This window comes from Drosophila innubila, chromosome X, assembly GCF_004354385.1.
Source record: "Drosophila innubila isolate TH190305 chromosome X, UK_Dinn_1.0, whole genome shotgun sequence".
Classification (NCBI taxonomy): domain Eukaryota; kingdom Metazoa; phylum Arthropoda; class Insecta; order Diptera; family Drosophilidae; genus Drosophila; species Drosophila innubila.
The window spans coordinates 20,183,416-20,194,249 of NC_047626.1; positions in this window are offsets into that span (position 1 = coordinate 20,183,416).

Below are 10,834 nucleotides of genomic sequence, written 5' to 3' on the forward strand. Positions count from 1 at the left end.
TTCCAATGTGTGAAAAAAAAAAACAACAACAACATCATCATCTGCAGCAGACGCCAAGCAAAAACAACAACAAACAAAAAGAATTAAAAGTAAACTTAAATTTAATTGAAATTGAAATTTTAAATTCGAAATGTTAAATGCAAATTGCATAAATAATTTGAATGCTTTGGCTGATAATGCCAACAAAAAAATAAAAAAAAACTAAACAAAAAAAAAAAAAATGCAAGAACACTGAAAAAATATGTGAAAAGAGAAATTAATAAATACAACAAAACGACTAACTATGAATAATAAATAACTATGCGAAAATCCGAAATTGCCAAAGTGCAAAGCAAACAAAATGCAAATTGTGCACAATTGCAGAATGCTAAAATGCCAAATGTTAAATGGAAAATGGTAAATGAAAAATGACAAATTGTATATGTTGTGCTGCCAAAGGACAAAGTTTATTTAAGCGATTTGTTAGCTAGTTTGTTATTGCTTAATTTTTTTCCCCACCCCCCCTTCTCTTTTTCTCGTTGTAATATTTTAGCAGTTGTTATTTAGTATCTGTGTATCTAACGCTTGACAAATGATGTTAAGCTACTCAATTTGTAGTTGCAGTACATTATTTCAATTGCTTGTTGCAATTTGCATGCTAATATAACAGTTGTATAACAGTATATCAAAACTGTTATACTGAATTGGAAATCACTATAAAGCTAATGCAACTTTTTGGTTTAGTGCATTCCTTCGCAAGCTTTTAATACTGAATAACAAATAATTTAAAATTCAACTACAAACTATTTGAATTAGCATTTTAATGTGACCGCAACTGCTAACGAACACCTTCTGTTATACATTGCATTCAATTAATCAAGAGACCAAATTGCAATTAATTACTAACTAAATCCATTAAATATGCCAAATAACCAAAACCAAAAAAAAAAAAAAAAGCGAACAAACGAACAAACGAACAAACCATCAATGACTGTCAGCTATAAATGTATATAACTTAGACCCTCGCCTCGACTTTTTGTAATTTACATTCTTCACCACCAGCTTCTCCCTTTTTGCTCGCAGCTCGTTTTTATAACAAATTCATCATGTTTAATATCAGTTCGTTTTCGTATAAATGTTATACAGCAATTAGGTTTAAATGGTTTTTAAATGCATTTTGATTGTAGGTAATTGAGCGGCCGAAATATCATTTGTTATAGACGTATTTTAATGTTGCTTCCAACTCGCTATACAGCCCCGCTCGCCACGTAATTTGATGCTGTCAACTGTGTGGGCCACTTGATATTTCACTTTAATTGAAAATTAATAAATTAATTTTTAGTATGCAAGTGTGTGTATAAGTAAGTGTGTGTGTGTGTGTGCGTATGTGTGCGTATGTGTACGTAACTGAGTATCTGTGTGAGTTAATTTTTTGCCATGTTAAATTTTGTGGCGTTAAATGAAAAAAATCGAATAGAAAGAAAGAATGTTAAAAATAAATGGATACGATGTGTGGTTGAGAAAAAAAGACGCTTTAAATGTATGGGTTGTGGCACGAACAAAGAGCAAAACCAGAACACAAATAAACAAAAACAAAGACACAACAAAGCAGGAAAAAAAAAAAAAACTGAAAAACAAAACGTAAAAAAGAAAAAAACAAATACTAATAAATAGATACAACTAAATATGCAATGTGTGGCATTTGTATTTGTATAACAATATTCCAATTGTGTCATACTCGTACTGTCATGCTGTCATACCTACTTACATAGCTAATAACAAACAATGCAAAATGGCAGTAAACCAAATATTTAACATAAGTTCATGTAATTATAATTAAGTCCACTTCAGAAACAATCTCCACACACCGACACTTCACACACACACACGCACACACACCCACATTACACATAGATTCACTCACCCAGCAAACATTTTCTATCGCCGAAGAGTAGCATTCTGAACGCTTTCTACTCTTCTGTTGGAAGAAAGTGAGCCACTTTCGATAAATGATCGCCTGGAAGATTCAATTTCCATCAATTTGCCCCGCGACTCCCGGAAGACTCTTTTCGGCGATCCGCGATGGAACAGTCGCCCAATTGTTTGCCGGGCACACACAGAAATATAATTAAATACAAATATCAACAAAAAGCAAACCAAATATATGAAGAAGCGATACCAAAGATATTTGCGGTTTGCCGTTAATAAAATACCCTTGCAGTCAGTGTAATAATTTGGCAGCTATATACAATATAGTCATCTGATTTTACTTGAAATAATTGAAAATGCTTTAGGAAAATGTAAAGAAAAGTGAGTTTATCAGAGAAAAATTTAATTTTTACCTGGATGATATAGTAAACCGATCCGATTGATACTGAACCATGTATAAATACTATAAAATGCAAGAACTGTACCAAGTTTCAACGATTTAGCTCTACTGAGATTCCAGTTCACAGACAGAGAAACACACTGCTTAAAAATATTGAAGGGTTTCTATATTCTAAATTAATGGGATATACATACCACATCGGAATCAACATACTAACTGCAAGGGTACAAAAAAAAAAGAAACCACTTAATAATAATGAAAATCAAACTAAGATAAAAAAAAAGGAAAACAAATGTGTATTTTTTTTTTTTCAATTCCTAGTAAAGTAAGTTGAACTTTAGCATTTAGGTCAACAGCAACTAAATAATATAAAATATAGAGTATGTACTTTTAGTCAACTATACGAGTAAATGTTAATAATAAACTGCAGTTAAATACATCTATGTATAACATATGTAATACCAATTTGGGATATGTGCATATAAATATATATATCTCTCTATACATAGGTTACAATATTCTCGTAATGTATGTATATTTTATGTGTATTCAAACATGAAACTAATTGAACGTGAAACAGAAACAAAAAAAAGGAAAAATAAAACAAATACCGCAGTTCGCATTATATATATTAATAAAATAAATAAATAAATATATGTATATATATACATGTATATATATGTGTATACAAAAAGAAAAATCAAATATATATATGTGTATATATGTATGTATATATATATATATATACAAATAAATACATCATGGAATTTAGTCAAACATCAGAATCAAAAATTGTGTTTATTTTCAAATTGGTTTTCACACTTCTTCTTGGTATGTCTTTGTGTTGTGGCTTTTGGCAACATTGGAAGAATAAAGGGCGAAGAAGTCTCTCATACTCTTACTAAATTGTAACCATAAGTTGACACTCTCAAATTATTGAATGCATTTACAGGTACTTGGTAGAGTTAGCAAGAAATATTTCCTCCAGAGTAATATAAATATTATATGTGAATTATGGTTTTATAGGATACAATCTGGAAATATATTACCAGCACTGGTAATTTCATTGTACGAGTATGTGCCTATATTCAAGGATTTGAATTAATTCGATTGTCGCTTTAATGGACAGACACAGATAACATGAAGTAAAAAAGCATTGCCATTAATCTGAAAGCATTAAAATTAACATTCTTTCTATATGTCGATTGGTGTTGATATTTGGTGTGCTTTTGCCATTTTTTACGTTTTGTTTTTATTTTAATAATATTTATCTTATCAGTTATATTGCGAATTATTTATACCAAACAATTTGCGTTTAATTTATTTAAAGTCGTTTTTCTGGCTATTTTATTACAATATTTGTTGTACCCTGTACGCACTCAAAATGATTAAAGGGAATAGAGTCGATTTGTGCGTTTGAATGTGACAGGTAACGTTTATGCAACTTTATGAGGCATACAATCTGAATGATTATAAAATTTTCATCTATATAACATCTCCAAAGGAAACAGCAATTCTGTTTTGAATATTATATTTATCAGTTTCTTTTTGCAGTCAAGGGTATTTGCAAGTTTGTCATCTAAAATCTATAGCATTCATGCTGGTTTCCCAAACTCTGTGTCAATTTTATGACATTTTCAACTGCACATTTTTTTGCTTTGATATGGTAGGTATGCGTGGTTTTCAGTTATTGTATGGTATACGAGCCTCAGTGTGTGTGTTTTTGTTTTTGCCAAAGCAATATAATTTACTTCTGATAAATATGCTTCTCTTTCTCTGATTAAGTGCTTCTTTTTGGAAAAGCAGAAAAAGTAATAATAACCATTACCTGTACTCTGGCCTTCAGAGTTTTCAATAAATGTTCGCGCATTAAAATAAACATTACATTGGTTTGTTTAGATAACAGAGTCATACTCAAATAAAATTGTTTGTCAAATTGAATAATCATTTAAAAATGAAGAAAGAACGGAAAGACAATGTGAAGTGATGAGGTATTTCAAAATGGCGTTTCAATAGTTAAATTAACAATTTATTAAAATACCAACCGGTGGCAAAAAAAAAAACATAAAAATACTTGGAAATACATACATATATTGCAATTAAATAATTTATGATAAAATGGAATCGACTTATGGTTCAAACATATGCGTTAATATTCTGAAGAAGGGAAGTAAACTAAATTAAATTTGTTCTTTTTGCTAGATTTCGATTTTGAATTTATTATTTCGATATATTATTTACCCAACGGTGCAGAAATCATGGCTAGTAATTAGTTCCAAGTACAAAGAAAATCTGATTATCATAAAAGCTGCCGAAAACTTCAAGATTTAACTGATGTTATTAGGAATTTAATATACGTATATTTACTTCAATCGATTCGGTTAAGATACTCCTTTAAATGAAAAGCAGGCATGTTCGAGTATATCATATAGTGATCAGCTTTATCTATTGAAAACTTAATCAACTCGACTTAAGGTTGTCAAAATCTCGTTCCACAATACTTATAGCATTTCGAGGTTCAACTGAGGTTACAAGAAACTTAAAAAACATCTGTTTCTATTTTTTTTTATTTTGTCGTATGTCATGGAAAACACAGTTAGTATATCATATAGTAATCAGGTTGTCATTAACTCTTTCTATATATAACGTATCAAGGTTCAACTGAGGTTAGCATTGCAAAAATTGACAAAACTTTTAAGACAGTTTTAAACATTTTTTTTTTGCGTGTGCTTTTTTGGCTGAGAAAGGAAAGGAAAGGCAAAGAAAAAATTCATCGAAGCAATAAATTCGCTTAAATGCTCTTTGTCCGAGTCATTAAAATCGCATTTGGAACTCGGTTAACTGAGTGTTGGCCCATAATGATGATAATGTTGCCAGTTGCTCATAATGTTGACGATTTCTCAGCTGGCGTCTCAGTAGCCGCAGTCGAAGTTAGAGCCTCGATGTTGACATTAGCGTTGAATGTTATTCGTTGTCAACATACTTGACATATAATTTGATTACGTATACGCATTTTATTAACTCATTTTTAGCGTGCGAGCGAATAACGACAACAACACTCCGTCGTTTGTGCCATTCCGTCAGCCAACTTCGTCGCAGCCCGCAGACTGTAAGCTCCATCCTTTCATCCTTCCATCTCTATCTTTATTCTTCAACACCCTTCATCATGGCGCTCATTACAGCACTTGATGTGTATATGATATACTCGTACTCTCTCTCGATGAGCAGGGACTGTTGAAGTCGTCTCTCGACTGGGAAGCACTTCACATTAACGGTTACGTTGGATATCCTTAAAACCACCTAAGCCCCCCGTTTGCCTGCTTTACTCCCTTTTCGGTTTGTGATCCTCCTGTCCATCCTTGGCTCGGTTACAATAACAACAACAAAAGCAAAGACAAGGTCTACAGCTTGCTGGCAGCAACTAATTTCTTTTTACAACTGTGTGCAGCAGTTCTTAAGCTTTATAGGGAAATCTAACATACGCACACACATACACGCACATGGGTATATGGATGTTCACCATATGAGTGTGTGTGTGTGTGTGTGAGTGTTTACATTGCCGCACAGCTGGCGTGCCGCATAGTCAAGCCAGACAGAATCAAGTCAAGCCAATATTCCGAAGAGCGACAACATATACAGAGAAAAAAAAATCATTCTTAAAATAAAGTTTAAAATTCTTGATTTTAGCATGCAATATTTATGCAAGTCAGTCAGGATATTATTTTTAAATTAATAGCCTATTTCCACGACAGCACATTTGGCACATTCGACTCCATTTTCATCATTCGACCCGAATGTGGACTTCATTTCAGTACAAAATCCAAATGATCATTTTGACTCATTCATAATGAATGTTTACATTTTTTGACATTCGCCATGGCAATTTTCGGTAGTTTTTTATCAAACGCCCGATTTTTATCGATAAGCTCGTGAAAAAATCAATTATCCCTGTAACCAGCTGTTTTGTTCAATAAATAAGGTAGCATAAAATGTGCGCGAATTATAATTGCAAAATAAAAATGAAAATTTTCTTATTTTCAGCTTTTTTTAATTTTTGCAAGGAATTCGAATTGCAAGCAGTTCGATGCTGATTTATTTCGGGTGAATGACAAATGTCTTTACAGTTTCACATTTAGTCGTGTAAAGCCAAAAATCTGACACATTCAAATGTGAGCAAATGTGGCAAATGTGAGTGGTCGTGAAAATAGCCTTTAAGACATTATGCGGATAACTTGGCAACGACTCCACACTAACAGCATTTTAAAGAAGAAGAAATTTGAACCGGAAACTCTAAATATTGCTTAAATTAAGTATATTTTATTTTTTTTTTTGGAAAATCCGGGGTGACCGCAACTCTAACACCACATTGGATTGAATCCCGGAATATTTTTTTTCCGTGTAAGCACACAGACATATATATAAGCTACAACAATAGCTGAGTGTTTAGCTATCCTCATACACACACACACACACACACACACACACATAGACACAGACTGGCACAAAACTTATGCCTTGACGCAGGAGCCATTGAAAAGTCGTTAGCAAAACGTCAGACAACAACAAGAAACTGAATCCCTTTTTGGGCTCTCTATCCCTCTCCCTACCTCTTTCTCTCTCACTCTCTCTCACTCTCCATCTGCGTTGGGGTTATGTGGGGTTGTCTCTGAATCTGGGCCTTAAACTTTGTTGAGGGTTTTTTTCGGGCTGTTGCTGTTGCTGTTTTTCTTCGATTCTCTTCGGCAAAACAACAGCCTGGAATCCATATCAATGGTCAAAACTATGCAAGCTGCTTAATAGCCTCAACAGCAGTATGCCAAGATCTTGTTGCAGCTCTCGTTAAAACTTATCCTTCATTATCTCTAAACAAGACCAGTGAAAGTACGTAGCAAGCATATGTTTAAGTTATCGATTTAAACGATTTATAACTCTGAAATCTTGAGAAAGAAACGCAGTGACTCTTGTGGAAGATGTGCATTTTGATAACATATCGTTGTCTTGTTGAATGATTATTCAATTATTATTAATAATGATTTATAAGATGTGTACAGATGCACAGGTTTTCTTGTGTTCGTTTTAAGTTTCTAGAAAGACTTTAATGAGCTTCTGACTCTATCCTTGTAAGTTGAAGAAAATAATTATATGAAGATATGGCAGAATTTCGATATTATTTCGACTCTTTGCAGCTTTTGGTACTTCGACACAGAAAGAACAGATATTTATTTATTTATCTGGTCAACTTTTATTTTTTTTCATACACATTCTAGGAGTAACTCACAATATACATACGTGTGCATTTTCGATAAATATCGATAGTGTTTATAAGAAGGAAATACGATAAACTCAATTTTTTTTTTCAGTTTGCAATAATTTTAAAAATATTTGGACCTAAACAGGCCCATTTGAATTGGGGTCGAATTGAAGGCAAATTGTTGGATTGAGTGAGTTCAGATGCTGGGCTAATCTAATTGGAATGCTATTAAGCCAGGCTAATGTTTCCACTGCCTCCCTACGTAACCCCCCCCCCCACACTCTCCGTCTTCCTTTTTCCCTTTCAAGACTACACAAATGGGTTTGTTACACACGCTAGAAATCTGAAGTGAAGCTAAAGCAAATGCAAAACCGAATTAAAAGTCCTGACCATAGACCCCTCCCCGTACCACTTTTCGCCTTGGGAAGACCCTTGCCTTGATGTCCGAAATGTCGCTAGTACCGTTTCCGTTTCCGTTTCCGTTTCGGTATCCGTTCGCGGGAACCAAAAGCAAAGTGCAGCCATTTTGCGTATGCCCATAAATCTATTAAGACAATTTGGCAGTGGAAAAAGGCGCAAAAGTTTGCGACGACATTTAGGGGCCAAAACGTAGGGGAGTCGTTGGAATCGTTGTAGTCATTGCAAAACCACACAGATTTAAAACGCAGCAAAGGCAAATAGCGCAAAAATTGCTGAGCCAAGGCACAACACACACACACACACACACACGCACACACACTCGATACATACATACACCCAATAAACACACAGTTGTTGAGTGTGCGGCATTGAGAGGCTGGCAAACAAAAGTCAAGTTTTTTATCCTTGTTTTTAAAGTACTGTCAAGGGTATCGCTATCTATTTATATGTGCATATGTATATACATATATCTGTGTACTATAGTATACACCATATCTATGTATGTGTGTGTGTGTGTGTGTGTGTGTGTGTGTGGGTGATTATATGACAAGGTGCTGGTGCTGCACATGAATTCGCAGTTTCCTTTCGACATCGACTGATGCTTTCCCTGGCAAACACACAGCATACGCTCCACTTTTCAGTTTCGTTTCCCTTCTCTCTCCCACTACTTTTTTATTGTGCTCCCTTTAACTTGGTATTTCTTTCTGATCCTTCTGCTTCGACTATATCTTGACTTGGCTGTTTGACTGTAATGTGGTGCCGAGACTCCCGCTTCACGTTAGTGTCAACTTGGCGCGTTGGCTTGTGCGCCTCCAAGATACTGTCACATTTTCGTTGCCCTCTCTCGCCCCTTCCTTCCTCCCTCTCCACTCTCCTTGCCACTGCCTCTACCATAGTCGTGTGCCGCATTCCGTAATAATCTATCAAAAATTGTACGCAAACAAAATGTGATTTGGCGCAGTCTCTAGGATATACATTAGAGTGGGTCAATTTGTAAGGAGTAAAAAAAGAGATAAGAATAAGTTGGCGGTCTCTTTTCAATTGAATTGATAAATTTTTTTGAGCATTTCTATTGAAACTTGACAAAAGTGCTTTTGCTTAAAATTCAATTTAAAAAAAAACTAGTTAGGACTGTCATTAAATTCTTATCTCTAAACTCATCATAAATCGGCCTCTATTTGAAGTTTTATTTTGGGGGTAAGTTTCACCTAACAGACAGTTTTGCCATACAACACACATGAAAACCTTCCTCGAAAAAAGTGGAAGCTCGATATTGATTTTAGAACAATGGAACAATTCTTCTTAGAATTCATCGTAGATTACGAATTTTATTAACGCTTTGTCGCGCAAAAAATTGACCCACTCTAATATACATACATATGTATACGTGTACATTAGGGAGCATCGATTTTTTCGAAAAAAAAAAAATATGGTAACCAAAATTCGTAATCTACGGTGAATTCTAAGTTGTTTTCACCAAGAAACCATAGTTCTAAAATCAATTCTTGTCCCTTAGTTTTGAGTTAAAAACCTTGTGTTTTTAGTCTTTGCATGGACGAAAATGTTGTTGAAAGAACAATTGGTCTTTGATTTTGAAAGTCCTGGTCCTTACAAGAGTTTTGAAACTTGTCAGGATCGGACTAAAAATACTAAAGAAATACTAATAATGCATGCTAAAAATGTAAAAAATAAAATAAATTTTTCAACTTAAAAACGGGGACTAGGAATTGATCTTAAACCTATTTTTTTTTTTTTTGTGAAAACATCTTAGAAGTGACCGTAGATAAAAAATATGGGTTACCATTTTGAAATTTTTTTTGACCCATACAAATCTATGCACCCTAATATACATACATATACTTGTATACTGGTATCTACAGACATGCTTACATACTATATATATACCCAAGTGGTTTAAGTGATGCGTGGGCGGCATAAATTTTCCCTCGCTTTTCACATTTGACAATTGCATGGGAAATATTAACACCCGACATTTTTGCAAAATGCAACTAGTTCAGTTACTCAAGATATTGTAGAAGATGGCACAAGTACCTCTAATAAAAGATGATCGAGTGCAAGATACCCTGTGTACAAATACATTAGAATCAGTGCTGTTTCTTCTCATAAAATAAGTTTTTTATGCAAACTTGATCAAATATTCAGGATATTTAAAACAATAGCTGTTGTTATTGTTTAACAACAATTTAAACAACTTTTTTTTTTTTAATTTAAAGAGCAAAATTAATATTAGTGAAAAGTTTACAATTTGATGAAAAATAATTTTGGTTTAATTTTATATAAATTTTCGGAGCCATTCCAAAATTAAAATATATTTGATCTGCGTATCGAATACAGCAAGTCACATACCAAATTAGAGTCTCTAACTTAAAAAATATTTCTTTCTTTATAGGGTCAGGCTGCCTCCAACAATTTGATAAATTTTCAAAAAATTATTATACTCATTTTGGCACATTTTCAATTTCACAGGGTATTAACAAGAATCGGATGAGGAGGAATTGCAACAAGGATTATCTCGTTAACAAACTCATAGGCGAGTTACAGTTACAGGTGAAGCTGATACGTTTATCGTTATCGATTTTTTTTTGCAGTCAGTGGTTTGAGCCTGTTCCCCAAAAAAGGGAATTGAAATATTTTGAAATTGGTTAATGTTTAGATTATTACAATGTTTTAAATGACAAACAAGTTTGTTGGGTTTTTTGTTTTAAAGCGATTCAACAATTATATGTGATTTTTTATGCCATGAATATATATTTTAATAGAATTAAAACTTATTATAGACTGTTAGACTTTGGACTGGGACACTGCAATTTTAATGAAGTATTTTATTTTTCGAA